Below are 18970 nucleotides of genomic sequence, written 5' to 3' on the forward strand. Positions count from 1 at the left end.
GGAAAGCAGCGGAGATTTGGTACCACCCTGCTTGTTTAGATAGTGCATGCTGGTAGTGTTGTCTGTTTGAATGAGCACTGATTCCCCTTGAAGCAGAAGTCGGAACGATTTGAGTGTAAGAAAGATCGCCATCAGTTCTAGCCTGTTGATGTGCCAAGAACGTTGGGACAGATTCCACTTGCCTTTGATGGACAATCCTTGAAGGTGGGGGCGCTAGGTGGCGCTACACCAAGATGGCCGCACTATCGTGAGGCTCCTGCCCGACCGGGCACTTCAACATCCTTCACTTCATCCTGCCCTCACTATCCTAAAAACAGACCTCACCGAAGTATCCGGGGGAGCCTGCTGGTCACAACGGTGTGCTCCTCGGCGCGCTCCCGTGCTGGTGGACGTTGCTGTCGGCTGCGTTTGGTCCGGCGGAGGCCGCTCCCTGTGTGCAGCCCGGTGCATCGCGGCAACACGGACTGCTGGGTCCCGCGGCTTTGGGGCCTTCCCTGGCCTAGCGACTCGGCGGCTGCCTGAGGACTCCAGAGCTCGGGGGGGAGTGGCTCTGCCTTGCGGGCTGCCGGGGGACTCCAGAAGAGGCCTGCCCTGGAGACCCCGACCGATCGCTGCCTGCCGCCTGGTGCTGTCCTGGACTGCGGGCGCTGGGCAGGGTGAGGAGCGCCGCCATCACCGCTGCTTGCTCCCTGTCTGCCGCAAGACACCCTTCCGCGCCGGACCGCCCCTGGGCTGTGGGGGGTCCGGTCGCCAGCCCGTTCTGCCGGAGAGCAGCTGCTGTGCCCTACCACGGTGCGGTGCTCTGAGCTGGGAGGTGCCTGGGGCCCCGTCAGTTCACCGCGTGGGGGCTGCCCTCTGGAGCTCTGCTGAGCACTTGTTTTCCCTGCGCCGCCCCCCCACGCCACGAGGTGACGGACGCCTGCTTCGACTCTGAGGGGCACACGCCGATTCTCCTGGTGGCGAGCTGCGCAGGTAACTTGGCCTGGACTGGCCCCTGCTGTGGAGGGACCCTGGGGCTGTGCCGCGACAGAGGCCCCATCGCGACTGACAACTGGCAGGCCCACTGGCCTGGACCCTTCTGCTGACTGAGGTCTCCGGCCATCTCCCCCCACCGCTCTTGCTGCCTGCCTTGCCGGGTGCTGCCCCACTTGCCCTCGCGCCCCCTTCGGGGCCCTGGATACCTTTCCTCCTGCCTGTGGGCTCTCTCCTGTGCTGGTCGTTGCTGCCGGGGGCTGCGGCCCACCTGCTCCCGGGGGGTCCACCCTGCTAGTGCTCCCCTCTGGGCCGCGGACCGTTGCCCGACTCCGGTTGGACCCCTACCGTGTGGTGCTTTGGGACGGCGTTCCCCCCATACCTTTGCCGGTCTTCCCTTCAGGCGAGGTTACGAGTGGCGGGGAGGGTCCCCCCCCCCTCGGGGCGTGCCATGGGACGCAACGACACCCGCCAGTCCCGGCTGCCTTTTGAGACCAAGAAAACCCCCCCTCCGCCAGCGCCCGGGGCAGGTGGCGGGTCCCCGTCCACCGAGGCCCCTGATGAGGATTGGAAGTCTCTACTGCTTGGCATGAAGCAATGCCTCTCGACCATCGACTCCAAGATTGACACCATCACTACCCGACTGGACGGGGTCGTGGCCAAACTTGATCAACATGACGCCCGCCTTCAGGAGACCGAGGAGCGGATCTCTTCCTTGGAGGATGGCGCCACCTCCGCAGGCAAACAGATATCTCAAATGGACCGCCTTCTTAAACTAATTGCGGATAAGAATGAGGACTTGGAGGCCAGGTCCCGTCGCAATAACGTCCGCCTTTTAGGCCTTGCGGAGACCACCAACACGGGGAGAATGGAGGCCTACGTTGAAAACCTCGTGATTGAGTTATTTGGGAAAGATTCCTTCTCCCCACACTTGATCGTTGAGAGAGCGCACAGGTCTCTGGCGGCTCGCCCTCCCCCTGGGGCCCCTCCGCGACCCATTATCGCACGTTTCCTGAACTACAGGGATAGAGATGCAGTGCTCCGTCGAGCACGGGAGATAGGTACAGTGCGACACGGTAATGCAACATTATCATTCTTCCCTGACTTCACTGCGTTAGTACAAGAGTCTCGACGCAAGTTTGCTACCGTAAAAAAGAAATTACAAGCCAGTGAGATCCCCTATGCTATGCTCTACCCTGCGAAATTGAAAGTAACTCATCAAGGCAAACAACTCTTTTTTCAGCAGCCACAGCAGGTTGAGGACTTCCTTAAGCGGCATGGGAGAGCAGAGACTCGAGAGAATGGTTGATGCCTTACTATTTCCTTTTCCTGGGTTGGGTTTTTTGGGGATGGGGAGGGGTGGGTGGGACCAATATTCCCGGCCAGTTGGGGTTGCCGGTGTGGGAGGGACTCAGTTTCGATGTTACTGTTCTCGAGCCACTGAAACACGAGTGAGTTCTGTGCAGACCGGGGAAAAAGGGAAGGTACCTAGAAGGGTCCGTTTTGATTGTCATGCTTATTTCATTGTGTTGTACCATGCTGTGAACAACTATAGCACATTACGGGGCCGGGTGCGATGGAAGATGTAGGGGACACGGGGCCTATGCAACAGTTTAAGCTGATCTCCTGGAATGTTCGAGGACTAAATGACCCGAGAAAAAGACGCCAGGTCCTGGGGTACCTAGATAGGCAGGGAGCGTCCATTGCCATGCTTCAGGAGACGCACCTACGGCCTGGGGGGGACCCCTCATTTGCGTCACGCTGGGCTGCATGCAGGGTGTTCTCGTCCTACTCCACTTATGCTAGAGGCGTGACGGTGTTGGTGCGGCGCGGGCTGGGTTTCATACCAGCGGGAACCGAGGTAGGGCCCTGTGGCAGATATTGCATGATTTGGGGAGGCTCCACTCTCACACTATACTGTTCGCTTGCTATTACGGCCCCAATGTTGACGACCCGGCGACGCTTCTGAATATGTGGGGGAAGATACAGACACTAGGCATTTCCCATGTAATCCTGGGTGGAGATTTCAATACCGCACTTCGGCCCGCCATGGACCGCTCACACCCCCAGCCGTCCCACTACTCGCATACCCAGCGCACCCTGGCTAACTTAACAGACGAACATCGGCTGATTGATGCCTGGCGACACCTCCACCCCTCGCTTCGGCAGGGCACGCACTACTCTGCTGTACACTCCGCTTGGGCCCGCATCGACTATATGTTTCTTTCTCCCGGGCTTACCCCGTGGTTGGTCAAGGCGAATCACCTAGCGCGCACATTCTCCGATCACTCCCCGGTATTGGTCTCTCTGCGCGTTCCCCTTGATGCGTCCCCATACCTCAGCTGGCGCCTCAACCCTGCGCACCTTACAGACTCAGTGTTCCTGGCAGAAATGGAAGATGACATCACAGACTTCTTTACCCGCAACACTGGCTCAGTCACCGAGTTCACTACTGTATGGGAGGCTTTTAAGGTTACTGTGAGGGGGTGGTGCATAGCGAAGGGTGGGGGGATCCTCAAATGCCTGCGCGGGGATGTGCATAGACTGGAGGCTGAACTGCTGCTACTAGAGCGTGAGCAGGCGCAGAACACACAAGACCAGGGGATCGCAGCGCGCCTTAGAGAAAAATTGAATGAGTATACAGACGCGGCTGCTAAGGAATGCAAATTTCTGGGGAAGCCTTACGTTGCGAGGGTGTACGGAGAGGGCGACTGACCTGGTAGAGCACCGTCTTCGGCGGTGCGGCAGCCCCGCTACCACAATTACGTGTCCTCTCTGCTGGATGGACATGGGGTCCGGCAGAGGGACACTTCTGCCCAGCTCCGCGTCCTTACGGAACATTACATTGGGCTGTACACCTCCGGTGGACAGACCCCGGTTGCACTCTCTGAGTACCTCGATGACACGGCAATAGCCTGCTTAGGTCCATCCCAGCAGAAATTTCTGCACCACGAACTGGAGCTGAACGAGATCAAGGACGCGATAATGTCCATGAAGTCCGGCAGGGCGCCAGGCTCGGACGGCTTGCCGATAGATTTTTACAAAGCCTTTATCCATGTCCTCGCCCCTATTCTAAAGCAACTGTTTTATTCTGCCCTTGAGGCGGGCATCCTGCCGGGGACGATGCGTGAGGCCCTCATCACTTCTCTGCTGAAGCCGGGCAAACCCCCGGAGTACTGTGACTCGTATAGACCCCTCTCCTTGTTGAACACAGACAGTAAGATACTCGCGAAGGTCCTCGCAACACGGCTCAATTTGCTGATGGAGCGCCTCGTTCTTCCCGACCAAGCCGGGTTTGTCCCGAATCGGTCGACTTCCCACAATCTTCGTACCCTGCAGGCGGTGATGCAAGACATCGACCCCCACTGCGAGGCGGCGGCGGTCTTCCTGGACGCCACCAAGGCGTTCGACTCCCTCGAGTGGGATTACTTACTGGCCTTGTTGGAGCGGATGGGAATTCCCTTCAGCTTCCTGGACTGGATCCGGTTGTTGTACCGCCGCCCTAAGGCGGCGGTCCTGCTCAATGGATCCCGATCTGCCCCATTCCTTATTCACAGAGGAACTCGTCAGGGTTGCCCTCTCTCACCGGTCCTCTTCGCCCTCGCTATTGAGCCGCTTGCGGCCAAACTTCGCCAGCACCATAAACACCGCTCTCTTATGTACCCGGAGCGACAATTGCTCATTGCATTATATGCGGACGACATGACGCTATACGTTCATAAGCTGCGAGACAATCTCAACCCATTGATGCGAGAGGTGACTAAATTCGGGGCCATATCGGGCGTACAAATAAATTGGGCGAAGTCTGCGTTATTCCCCCTGACTGACCATACCACGAGGTTCCCGCTAGATTACCCCTTGCTGTGCGAGGCGGATGAAATAACTTACTTGGGGGTTAAGGTGACCAGGAACCGGGACGCCCTTCTTAGAGCAAACTATGGTACGGTCATGGACAAACTCTCCGACCAAATCTCGCGATGGAACCATCTTCCGCTGTCCATGGCAGGACGCATCTCCCTGATCAAGATGGTGATACTTCCCAAATTGTTGTACCTTTTCACCAACATACCATATAGCCCAGGGGCAAACTTCTTTCGGACCCTCAATTCCCAGCTGTCTCGCCTGGTTTGGGGCGGGAAGCAGGCCAGGATCGGGCTGCGCACACTCATGTTGCCCTATCATCAGGGTGGGCTCGACGTTCCGAACTTTCAACGCTACTATGATTGTGCCCAGGGCTACTTTGCGGTGTACTGGTTTCACCCCCCCCTCTTCATGGCACACCTGGCAGTGGAAGACGGGTATATGAGACCCGAGAAACCTGCCGGGTATCTGTACACGGAGACCAGAATGGAGACTCGTGACCCCACCACGGTAGATTGCACCGTACAAGCCTGGAAGCGCATGGCGGATTGTATGGAGGTTAAATTTCTGTACTCTCCATGTATGACTTTGGCCCATGATCCCAGACTCAGTATTACCCGCGAGGAGCTTGAACGTCGGTTGCTCACGCGGCTGGCGATCCATACATGGGGCGATCTATACCACCAGGGGACCTTTTGTGCTGCGTCCCACTTCTTCGGAGACAACACCCTGTCGGTGATGGATACATTCCTATACACTCGTCTCCGGCAAAATATTCGGGCGGTCACTCCTAATTTCCCGGATGAGCCGGAAGTTGTGGCGCCTCTGCACACCCTGCTCCAGGCGACCACCCCGACACACGTGGTCTCGATGTTATATAAACATGTACAGGTGGCGCCTTCTCTCCCCCCTCTCAGGGCACGGACGGACTGGGACAGCGATCTGGGTGCACCAATGACAGATGCCCAGTGGGAGGAAAGCTGCTGTCACACCAACGCTGTGACGGGCAATGCCCGCCTCCGCTTGATACATTTTAAGTTCTTACACCGTCTTTACTTCACTCCGGCTAAATTGCACCGCTTCGGACTCCGGGATGATGATCGCTGCCATCGGTGCCGTCTGCCTGGAGCGGACTTCATACACCTGGCATGGTCATGTCGGCCCGTGGCCGAGTCTTGGATCGCGATTTTCGCGGCCCTGTCTATAATGGTTGGGACAGACATATCCCCGTGCCCAATGATTGCCCTTCTGGGCCGCTCCTGCCCCTCGTTAAAGGCACACCGGAAATTTTTCTCGTTGGGACTATTACTGGCTAAACGTCATGTGGCATGCAGATGGGGACGGGGGCGAGCGCCCAAGTTCAAGACCTGGCTGGCCACGATGTCGACCTGGCAGGAACACCTACACAGCTATGCTGACCTCCTGCCACACCGATCCCGTCCCAAAGACCTATGGGGACCACTCACGACATACCTTCTGCGCTCTCAAGCCTCGACTGACGGAGGGGGGGGACTTTGTGAGGACTCGGAGAGAGACGTGCCGCCTACCCCGCGTGGGCCAGGGTCTCCCCCCGCGGATGGTCAGGGCTGATGCATCACCTTACCCCCACTTGCGCCCTCCCCTCGCATCACACTCCGCGCGCGGCGCCCCCTCCCTGCCCTGCCTTGCTGCACGCTCTCGGTTGCGTCTACACGCCCCGAGTCGGATGCTCGGGATAGATGACCGGAGGCTCCCTTGCTTCCCCTTACCCCTAAACAGTGAGATCCTGTTTCTTTAATGGATCGAGCGGCATGGCGTTCTAGATGGCGACTCTGTTCACTGGCTCCCCGACTCGCTCATATTACCCCCCCCCCCCCCCAGCGCGCTTGACCTGGCTACACGGGGCGGCGCCGCGCCGCTATGGGCACCTACTCCTTTCTCCAGTGCGCCTTGCCGTGCAGCGACCCTGCGCCGCTCAGTCCTTTCCGCCACATGTTGTGTATGGTGGACACACCCTGGGAGGGAATTGAAGTTTGATGTTTTTTGTGGCTCCTAAGTTGGTTATTATAGATAAATGAAACCTCAACTACTCACTGTCGACTTTTCACCGCTTTGTCACTACACGTCCTTGCTTTTCTGTGCGGTAAATATGTTAATCCGCTGCCGGCCCTTCAGGGTTGTAGGCGTTCAAGCTGTGTTAAATCATTGATCATCGCCATATACTGTTCACTGCTCATTATACTGCACTACCGCTCCCGGTCTGCCCATGCAGGTTGTAGGTGACAAGCTGTGTAAGATTTGATTGCGCCCAATAAAGGTTTTTCAAAAAAAAAAAAAAAAAAAAATCCTTGAAGGTGACCGCCCCACCCTTCCAGGGAGGCATCCGTGGTAAGGACGAGGTCTGGAGCCTTTGCCAAGAAAGAAGTGCCGGCTGCGATGTTGCGAGGTTGCGTCCACCAGCGCAGAACTTGTTCCATGCGAGCGGTTACGAAGATCCGGTCGCTGAATGAACCATAGACCTGACGCCACTGCTTGTCCAGTTCTTCCTGAATTGTACGACTCTTCAGTCTGCAATGCGTGATCAAAGAAATGCAGGAGGACGCCATCCCCAGAAAGGACTTCAAGATGCGGACTGAAACGGACCGTTTTGATCTGATGTGAGCTGCGAGCTGCAGGATCCGTTTCTGCCGGTCGTCGGAAACAAAAGCCATGGCCATGGAGGTATTGAGAATAGCGCCTAGGAACGTTCTGTGAAGAGCTGGCGTGAACTGAGATTTTTGAGTGTTGACTGACAGTCCCAGAGAGTGGAACAGAGTCCGACAAAACTGAGTGTCTAAGGATGCCTGATGGTAAGACTGAGACTTGATGAGACAATCGTCCAAATATGAGAAGATTTGAATGCCCCGCAGTCGTAGATAGGCCACCACCGGAGCGAGGACCTTCATAAAGACCCGGGGGGCGGAGCGGAGCCCAAAGGGCAGGACTCTGAATTGAAAGTCTCTTTTGCCTACCCGGAAGCGCAGGTATTTTCTGTGCCGTGGTAGAATCGGCACATGGAAGTAGGCATCCTGTAGATCGATTGTCGACATGAAGTTGTCTCGAGAGAGGAGCTAAAGAATTTCCCTCAGTGTAAGCATGCAGAAAGTCTGATCCTTTAGAAACTTCTTGAGAGCCCTCAGGTCGAGGATAGGGTGCCACTCTCCAGACTTCTTAAGCACGAGGAAAAAACGGGAATAGAAACCCAGCCCCTTCTGAGTCTTTGGAACCACTTCGATGGCCCCTTTTGTGAGCATGATTTTGATCTGTTGGAAAAGCTCCTTGAGATGAGGAGGAGGAGGACCGGTTGGGGGAGTGTTCCGAGGGAATTTGACGAATTCCAGAGCATGGCTTTTTGTCCAAAACCCAACGGTCTAAAGTTATTAGTGACCAATTTGAAAAGAATTTCGAGATTCATCCTCCAATTCTGATAGGGGGGGCCTTGAGAGGAGGGGGGTGTAAGCAAAGAAAGTCATTGTTTTTTGGAAGTGTTTCCTCGATAGTTAGACTTTCCCCTATAGGATTTGTTAGTCTGTTGTCGATAAGACTGTGGACTCTGGGAGGAAAAACGCTGATTCCCTTGATTGTATGAGCGGGATTGTGTGGATCCGCCACGAAAGGAGGAAGTGGTGCTGCGTCCGCAAGCACCCCGAAAAGGCTGTCTTTTAAACTGCAGCGTGCCAAGGGAACAAGCTGTTTCTGTGTCCTTTTTATTGTTTGGAGCGCCTCATCCACATGCTGGCCAAACAGCGACTCCCCATCAAAGGGCATGTCAAGGATCTTCGCCTGGACCTCCTGGCGAAAAGAAGTAGAGGGAAGCCAACCCTGCCTCCTTAGAACGGCTGCCCCAGCTAGCTGGCGAAAACCAGTTGAGGCAATATCCACAGAGCAATCGATGATCTCCGAAGATGCTCTTTCACCCTCCTGAAGAATCTTGAGTGTCCGCTCTAGAAGGCTCAGGGATGAGGTTGATGAAAGCAGCCATGTCAGACCACATTTGGCGGTCGTAGCGACCTAAGATGGCCAGGGAATTTGCTGCTCTTACAGTTGTCGAAGTCATGGTTGAACATTTTTTCCCAATGGCATCCAAGCGGCGCCCATCGCGGTCAGGTGGAGAGGTAAGCGGAGAAGAGGTATTCTTTGAGCGACGTTGTGCCGCCTGGGTGATCACGAAATCCGGCTTTGGCTGGGATACCAGGCAAGCAGGTGAAGAGTCTGGAGCCTTATATTTTTTCTCCAAGCGCGGAAGAACTGCAGCAATTGAATTTGGTGTTTTCATCAATTTCATACCCTCATTCCATATGAAATCAACTATGGGCACAGCCCGAACCTGATTCTGCGCCTGAGTTTTAAAATCATATAGAAAGCAATCCTCCTCTCTCACGACCATTGGGGGATGAAAGCGCTGTGCCGCCCTTTCCATCAGTTGATGGAAACCTGTGATATCAACAGGAGGAGAATTCACTGGTGACCTCGGAGGCGGAGAAGGCAAATTGATCTGGTAATCGTCCCAATCAGCCATAGTGTCATCGTCATCACCCGGGAGTTCACCGTCTTCTGTAACTGGAAGGACGTCAGCGTCACCCTCTGTTGGAGGTACTAGTAAAGGGACAGATGGTGTTGGTTCTGCCGGCGGCAGAGGAGGAGCTGTAGTGTTCGGAGGCACGTTTCGTGGAGAGCCGTGGAAAGAAGATGGGAAACGGCAGTTGTAATCCTCAAGCATAAATTGTAGATTAGAAATGAGGGATAATGGAATCTGTGCCATTGTAATCTGCGCAGGAGGTTCCTCCTCTTCCATCGAAATCTTGACATTTTATGAAAGTTCCGATGGACTGTGAGCAGCCCGGGATGTGGTATTAATGTCATCATCCGAGGCAGAATCATCCTCATTGCCAGAGGGAAACAGTTGTGGCGGTAGTTGAGTGGCCGGTAGCACTGTAATGGAATCCAAAACAGCGTGACGACGCTGCAGGAGCGAATCGTCGACAGAAGCAGGCGTTGGCGTAGAAACGGGCACCAATGGAAGAGGTGCAAAATTTGGCGTGGACGAGAGACCTGCCGTCGGCAAAAGAACCAACGCCGTTGACGAAACCACCGTCGACGAAGCCACCACCGTCGACGAAGCGACCACCGTCGACGAAGCCACCACCGTCGACGAAGCCGCCGTCGACGAGGCTGCCGTCGACGAAGCCGCCGTCGACGAAGCTGCCGTCGATGAAGCCGCCATCGTCGAAGCCTTAGTCACCGTCGACGAGGAGGATCTCTTATTCTTGATCGTCGATGAAGATTTAGATGTCGACGGGACAGCCACAGGTTTCTTCGTCGTCGATGAAGATATAGGAATCGTTGACGAGACAGCTTTCAAGGAGACACAAACCAATGTCGATGAAGATAGCGTCGACGAAGCCGCCGTCTACGGCATAGGGAACCTGCTGGAAGCCGTCGTCACCGTTGTCGACGAAGTAGTAGAAGCTGCAGATTTTGTCGACGGAGTGACCGTCGACGAGCCCGTTGACGGTCTGGCACGTTTATGAGAGGAAACATGCGCTGGGGGAGCCACAGACGCCTGAGAATAAGATCTCGGGCGTGGGCGTAGCAGCAGAATGTACTGGCACTTTAGCAACCTCCACAAGTTGAAGCTTTCTCTTTTTAAGAAAGGGGGAGGGCAAGTCATGCACACTGCTACGCTTAGACGAGGCTCCAGTGCGTCCAGAAGCCACACTTTCTGCGTCAGAGAGAGGATTATCCGAGACTTTCAACTTCTGTAGCCACAGAAGGAGGCGGCCCTCTCTATCCTTTAGAGTCTTCTGTGAAAAGTCCTGCAAATTTTGCAGTTTCCTACCTGATGGTCAGGGTAGAGGCAGTAAATACACTTTTCGTGAGGGTCCTCTGAATAGAGCCTCAACTTTCCACAAGAAGCGCAAGGACGGAAAAGAGACTTCTTACTTGAAGACATCAGGAAAAGATGGAGATATTCAATACCAGAGAAAAAACTGAGCAGAGCTCAGGGAGACTCCCTTCACACGACGTGCGGTAGAAAATCTGAGGGCCTGAGCCTCTGAGGAGAAGGTTCTAGAGGGTGTTTGCGCCTGATTGGTTGGAGTTTGGACTATAAAAACGACATGAATATGTCAGTAAAGTGATTCCTTTATTTTCAATGCATTCCTATGTGTCAATGTTATCCTATGGTACTTTTGACTTGATATGTTATTTTAAAATATATAATGCTTATTTATATATGTATTTTATTCTTATATATTTATGTATGTATTTATATACATGAGGCTTATTGCTTTTTATGTACTGTGGGACTTCCACTTCGACGACGGGGAATATTCCGACATGTGAATCTATGAAAGACACCCCAATACTGGAGAAACTACGCTACTTGTTGGGGGAAATGCTAAAAGAAAATTTAAAGTGCTGAGGCGCAGACATGTTAAATATCATCTAGATTGCAAATTTTGGGTAAAGGTAAATGGAATTCCAAATTGTATGCAGTAAAAAATAATTCACTACTGATTGCAAATGTTGGGCTTTAACATAACGTTCTTAAGCCGGTAACCTAAAAAAATAGACCTGAGTTGAGCTTTATCAAAACCCTCCCCTGACTCAGGATTAAAGAAAAACTCTGGGATTCCTATTTTCACAAAGGCATCCTTACCATAAGCAAGCCAGCGAACACTAGTCATGTTAATCAGGGCCAAACAATTAGTTACAATCAGTCATGAAAAGTCTGCCTCCAGTGTCTGCCAGGTCTTAAGCCATAATAGTATGGGGGAAAGGCTTATGGTATACTCTATATAGTTCAACCCAAGCTCAACATGGCAAATGTATGTATGTTGCGGTAGTTGGAGAAACACCTAGAAGTCTCAGAAGAAAGCCATTGTCAACCTTTTGAATAATTTCAGGGTTAGAGTAGCCCCATACCCCGGCTCCATAAACCCCCATCGGGATACATTTAGACTTATAAAGAAGTAACAGTTCCCTGGCAGGCTTATGGCCCAGTTTAGTAGCAAAACGAAAAAGAGCTTCAACAACTCTGCGAAGCTGTTGCGCTCTCAAAGTCACTAAAAAAACGTACTTATGGGCCGAATCAAAGGGAATTCCTGAATGATTAAAATATTCTACTTTGACAACATGTACCCCGTCTATAACACAAGCTTTGGTTTTAATGCATTTGCTTGACACTCTTACACTAGCATAAGACAAAATTGCTACAGGTCATGTCCATCACCCAGCACTGAACCAGAGCACAGCAATACGCCACCCCTTACCAACTGAATAGGCATGGAATAACTGAAGAGATCTGCCACATGCCACTGGGCAGCATAGGATTTTAATTTACCCCACCAACGCAAGTCCCAACTTGTACGATCGTTTTTTGACCTCTCGCAATGACATTCAGATAAACAATGCTATGAACAAAGTCCATCCCTGCAAATCTCTCAACCATTTTCCCTTTAACGTATGCCTGCTGGGGACCAAGTGTAGTGACCAGCTAAATGGACTATGAACGTAAGAAATACAATAAAGGGACTTGGAGGCTGCCAGCTTACTGAAACCCATAAAATGTGCGTGTGCGTCTGCCTCTCACACTTTCTCAACCACAACACGATAACTGCACCCTCAGTGGTCAACACGAACAACATGAAAACACTTCCCACACAGGATCATAACAAAGACAACAGGGTTCCCGCCAGACACCCTACATGGGGAAGTGTGCAGTCGATGTGGGCAAATGCTTCAGCGCCCCACATAAGGGTAGTAAGGGATATACACATTTTTCAGTACAATATAATTAAATGTTTTAATACCAATAGGCCTTTAGGGGTAGAATGTAAGTACAATTTATTAATTCTGCATGAATTCTCATAGCTTGCTATTATAAGCACAACGCCTGGTGTTGGTCGCCCATCTGACACGAACCCTGGTGTGGATGTTTTAACTGTGAGAAGCCTTGTTGAGTCTTCTAGGAGGGGTTGTATATTGTTTGCCAACTCTAATGTATACATATTTCTAATTATATGACTGTATTCTTGATGATTACCTTGAAAGAATGCTTATGCTCAGAGACCTGAGTTTGTTATGGTTATGAGCCAGTGATAAAGGGTATAGGCCTGATTGGTTCCTTAGGAAAAGTTATGTTAGATTCTATAAGTCCAATCTGTTAATTATGAAAGATTGCAAAAAAAGGCAGTAGACCTGACTTATTGATTGTAAAAATCATAAATTACAACACACCTTTAAGGAGGACTTTACATTAGACTGTGTTAATGCATGAAGACAGGGATTTTGTTACATGGAATTTCACAAATTACTGTAGAAAACAAGGATTTTGGTATTGTTTACTTCCTCTGATAAACCCTACGGGTGGATGATTTGCACTGTGTTAATAATCCTTGCTAGACCTTGTCAGGCACACCAAAAGGCATATACTTATACAGAGGTTCTTTAGGTCAGCGCTCCTCTGTCTGTTCGAGTGCCATTCACATTCTGCTTCGCCTCATGACACTATAAAGCATGGGGCAATAGGTTAGCTCGCTGCTGGCAATGGCACTATTTCCCTGTGGGTAACATTACTTTTCCTGATGACGTGAACACCCACCTGAATGTGAGTCTGTCTGGTGGCCAATCATTTACTTTTGCATTCTTTCCCTTTATAGCCCCCCCCCCGTAATTCTTCTCTTTTTTTTTACTGTTAGAAAAAGAACATCCTGGGGAGCGCGCGGCGCGACGATCCAAGATGACCCCCGGGTGAGGAGCTCCGCTCGAACAATGCCGATTCGAGCATGAAGACACCTATTTAAGGCAACGAAGCTTCGCTTCGAGCATGGATTCGGTTTTGGGACATTGCAGAGACTGCTTTGGCAAGTTTTGTTGACCGTAATGCGGTCTTTTTGTTACCGTAATTGCGTATTTTCTGCTTCCCTCAGATGGCGGCCGCCATTTTGTTTTTTCTTCAGCGTTTTTCTTCTATTTTTTCGCTGCCACTGAATCTTTATGCCAGTTTCCTGATGTTTTTTGGTGGTATTACGGCGGTGGCTGCGTTAGCTCACCTTTTGCCATCTTTCTGAGCAATTATCTGCTAGCGCTTGGTCTCTTTGGTGGCTTCTGTGGATTCCTCAGATTGTCTCTCCTAGTAATTATTTAAGAGGGAGCCAGTTGTGTTTCCGGTGTCCCAGTACCCTCCGCTGTGTTATATCTTGGTACTATCATCGTCTGCTACGCCTCCTCTTGCTGCTGACTACGCAATTTTTCTGCTGTCCTGCCTGTATTCCGCCATTGTTTATTTCTGCCATAATTGGTTGCGGCACTGTCAGTATGGAGGGCGTACACTCTACCAAGCCTCACGGAGGCTCTACTGGGGGAAGGAAGGATTCAAGCAACCCTTCTGTCAAACGCACCAAAAAGGACCCGCCTTCCCCAAATAAATCTCCACTGCCTCTTACGAGACTGTCTGAGGTGGAGCAGAGGATCAGTGATGCACAGGATGCTGTCACTAAAGTTGACACTCTCACCAAAGAAGTTGGCCAGCTCAAGAAAGTTGCGGAAGATTTGGAAAACCGCAATAGGCGCAACAATCTGCGCATTTATGGTATTCCGGAAGGATCAGAGGGGTCGGACATGATTCAATTCCTTAAATCTCAAGTTCTTCAAATTGTTGGCCTCCCGAAATCCTCAGATTTTAATATACAACGTGCTCATCGTCTGGGGCCAAGAAACGCATCAAACCTCGTGGAATCATAGCATATTTCCTCCTCTACTCAGATCTTATGATGATTCTCCAGGCCGCCAAGCAACATAAGCAAATGATCTGGTCTGGGCACAAGGTCTTTTTCACTCAGGATGTCTCCAAGCCTACGGCTTCCCGCCGAAAGGAATTTTTGGACCTCAGACCGGCTTTGAGATCTATGAACGCACGCTATGGTTTAATACACCCTTGTTTTTTCAAAGTGACCTATAAGGAAAGAACTTATAGCTTTGAGGATCCTGCTGACTTGCGGAAGTTCATTCATACTCACAAGGGAGAACTTATGGAATTGAGCAAATCCTAGTTGTTTTTCTTTCTTCTTAAAAGTATAGGATTATCCTGTTTTGCTTAAATGTTTAGTTAGAAGTTGGATAGTTCCTGTACTTCTTGTGCTCATTCCTTGTTTTTCCTTTTGTTTTGCAGGATTCCCCTTTGTGGTGTTCTTGTCAAGGTCACCCTTTTGTCCCATCCTGCTGTTTACAGTGTTTACCCCTTCTGTTGCCGTCTCTTTCCCTAGATGTTTGGTAAGTTCCTTCGCTTGTCCTATTTGATTTTTATATTGTTCTAGTTTTCCGATTTATAGTCTTTCGTCTCTCAGTTTCTTTTTCTATCTCTATGGTGGTTTGTTCTCCTATATGCTCCTCTTAGCGCGGCTGTTTTGGTCTTCGTCGCCCCCCTCTCACAGTAATGTTTTTTGTTCAATTGCTTTCTGTGGCTAAAGTCTATTGGCTTTTTGTCACCCTCCTTTGGATGCCTTTTGGGGGTTTCTGTACCCCTGCACCCTTCTCCCTATCTTTCCCCTTCTCCTTTTCGCTTCTTCCCTCTTTTTGCTGTTTGTCCTCCCTTTCCTCATACCTCTTTATCCCTGTCATCTCTATTCTTTTGGCAACCTCTTCACTATCTGATACACACCATACTTCCTTTTTCTCTTTTTCTGTTCATGGTACTTCTTTGTCTTTCTTCTCTTCTATATCTTCACCAACGTACTTGCGGCTGTCGCCTGCTTTAATTTTTCTGTCTCTTACTATTTATTCAGGCACATGCGCATTTCATTTTTATTTTCAGTTTACTGATTTGTCTTCGTTGCGTAGACAATGGGTTGGAGAGGCATTTTGTTCTCTAGCAGTAAATGGTAAAAATGGTGTTCTTATTTTGTTTCATAAGTCATTATCTGTTCAATTGCACAATGAATTCCATGACACTTGTGGTAGATGGCTATTTTTAGATGTTACTGTTAATAATACACAATTTTCCTTTTGTAATGTTTATGGTCCTAACGGTGTAGATTTAACCTTTTGGAGGGATTTCTCTAAGCTTCTATCCTCTCATGCAAGTGATAATTTGATTGTAGGTGGTGACTGTAACCAACTAATGGACCCATTTTTAGATCGTAAATCACACACCAGATATGTCCCCAATAAAATGCAAAAGTCCTTTTTTAATGCTATCTCCTCTAGAGGTCTTATTGACTCATGGAGACTTTCCCATCCCGATACTTTAGAATTTTCCTTTTTTTCTCCAGTACACTCCTCACATTCCCGTATAGACTATATTTTTCTCACACAGCATTCATTCCAATTTATGACTAATTCAGAAATAGGCTCAATTCTTATATCTGACCATGCTCCGGTTATTACTGATCTGGACTTTCCCTCACCTACTCCCACTTCTAGGCGGTGGCGCTTCAATAATTCGCTCCTCCTAGATTCACAGTTTGTCGAGCAATTTATATTTTTTGCAAAAGATTTTTTTATAAATAATCTTCACTCTACTCCTCACTTTCACTCTATTTGGGACTCCTTCAAGGCTGCTGCCAGAGGTTTTATTATTGCTTTTGTCTCACGAAAAAAGAAAACAGCTCTTTCAAAGTCGGCCCAAATTCTTAAACAAATTAAAGACTTAGAGCATCTCTACTTCACCACTAATTCCTCAGAATCACTCTCTTCCCTCATCAAAGCAAAAATGCAATTTAACAAGCACTCTTGGGACTCTGCGAGTACTACCCTCCTCAATTTTCACTCCAAAATGTATGGCGGACGCAATAAAGCTGGTAAGTCTCTCGCTACTTATCTAAAAATTAAAAAACAAAAATCTAAAATAATAACTATTACTGACTCGCATGGAATTCCTCAGCATACTGATGACAAAATTCTCGATTGTTTTGTTCAATATTATTCCACACTTTATACTCCCGAATCTGTCCCCTCGCCTTCTCAAATAGACTCCTTCTTTCAGTCCCTCCCCTGGTCTTCGGATAGGTCTGTGGATCTCTCTTCACTGGACGTTCCTCCTTCAGAAAAGGAGCTACTTAATGCTATTACTCTTCTTCCCAAAGATAAAACTCCGGGCCCAGACGGTTTCACGGTTCGCTTTTATCTCCATTTTAAGGATATCCTTTTACCTCATTTATTTTCTTTGATTACTTCCTTTGTGGCTCAAGGGAGGTCCCAAGGTTCTTTCACTCAGGCTATGCTATGCTTAATCCCTAAAAAAGATAAAGATCCCTCCCTTTGCAAAAATTATCGACCCATCTCCTTGATTAATACGGACTGTAAAATTTATGCTAAAGTCTTGGCCTCTCGTATTAACAAAGTTATCCCTGATCTTACCAACATCTATCAATCTGGGTTTGTTAAAGGTAGATCCATCACTGACAATTCGAGAACCTTCCTTAACATTATTCACCTGGCCTCAAAGATGGACTCCCCAATCGCTGCCATTACCTTAGATGCTGAGAAAGCGTTCGATAGAGTCTGTTGGGATTTTATGTTTGGTGCTTTGCGGTGGCATGGCTTTAGTACTCCCTTTATTCGTTATGTTAAGTTATTATATTCTGCTCCCTCCACTTCTATTTGGGTTAACGGGTCTCAATCCTCTTATTTTTCTTTGCATAGAGGCACTAGACAGGGTTGTCCTCTCTCTCCTCTTCTTTTCATTCTTGCGTTAGAGCCCTTTTTGGAAAAAATTCGACGTTCATCATTGTATACTGGCTTCATATTTCAAAACATGGATATTAAGTTTACGGCCTATGCTGACGATATTTAGCTTTATATTTCTAACCCATCCACCTCTTTGCCCGCATTCTTTTCCCTGTTACAAGAATACTCTCTGGTTTCTGGGTATAAACTTAATATAGATAAATCTGAGGTTTTGCCACTTAATAAATTTTGCCTTCCTCATATGTTTCAGGGTTCGGGTTTTGAATGGAACTCAGGTAATATTAAATGTCTAGGTATTCTGTATGCCAGCACCATTAGAGATACGATTAAGCATAACCAGAAGGATATTGTTAAAAAACTCTCCTCCCTTATAGAACGTTGGTCCCCCCTTTTTTTATCCTGGTGGGGGAGGCTCGCCACTATCAAAATGATGCTTCTCCCTATAGTCAACTTTTACCTTTCAATGCTTCCAATCTCCCTTCCACTCTATTTTTTTAAAACTATAAACCGTATTTTTACCTCCTTTTTATGGAATAAACGTAAGGCAAGGATTTCTCTCTCTCGTCTTCAACAACCTAAAGATCTGGGTGGAGTGAATTTCCCCAACATTGTTCGGTTTCACTCAACTTTTACTCTGAAACAGATTTGGCCTTTTCTATCTGACTTGTCTGACCCCCCTCTAACAGCCTGGAGTGCTATAGAACTTGCGCAGCTCTCGCCTTTTTCATTCGTTACGGCTGCCCGGTTATCTCATCCTCCGCAACGTTTTCTTACTCCTATTTTTAGACACTCTAAGGCACTTGCCCTCTCTGTCTTTCGCTCTTCCCTTTCGCAGTTGGAATTTCATTCCTCAATCCCAATTTGGTACAACAAATCCATTAAGATTAATCACAGAGCACTTTTTTGGAAAGAATGGATAGATAAAGGCATCATTACTTTCGATTCCTTACTTAGTAATAATTCCCTGCGCGATTTCTCCGATATTCGCGACTCTTTTCACCTCTCTAATGTCCATTCCTCCCAGTATCCCTTGCTCAAGAACTCTTTAGATCTCTTTATTTCTCAGGGCGCTTCACTTTCTACTGCTGACTCAACCATTTTCCCCCTCCCGGACTTCTCTATTCCCCTTAAAGCTGCTGCTATTTACAAGTTACTTTCTTGTTCTCCTGTAGCAAGAACCAAGTCCAAACTTGAACTCTCCTGGGAATTGGATCTAGCCCAAGAATTTCCTCTTCAAGTTTGGAACTCTTTATGGTTAAAGTTGCATACTGCTTCACGTTCTGCTAGCACCACACAGACTCTGTATTTTTTTTTTAATAAACTTTTTTTTACTCCTTCTGATTTATATAGCTTTAAATTGATTGACTCTAAAAAATGTTGGTCTTGCCCCTCTGAGAATAGTGACTTTTTGCATATGTTTTTTCACTGC

At 49.2% G+C, this 18970-nt stretch overlaps 1 protein-coding gene across 3 annotated transcripts in view; it reads right to left on the reverse strand.

The window, feature by feature from the left end:
* The window catches only part of SEC16B (SEC16 homolog B, endoplasmic reticulum export factor), a 325648-nt gene that overhangs the window by 77280 nt on the left and 229398 nt on the right, over positions 1 to 18970 (reverse strand). The gene's annotated exons all lie outside the window — the stretch shown is intronic.

Source organism: Triturus cristatus, chromosome 4_2 (genome assembly GCF_964204655.1).
Source record: "Triturus cristatus chromosome 4_2, aTriCri1.1, whole genome shotgun sequence".
In the NCBI taxonomy this organism is placed as follows: Eukaryota; Metazoa; Chordata; class Amphibia; order Caudata; family Salamandridae; genus Triturus; species Triturus cristatus.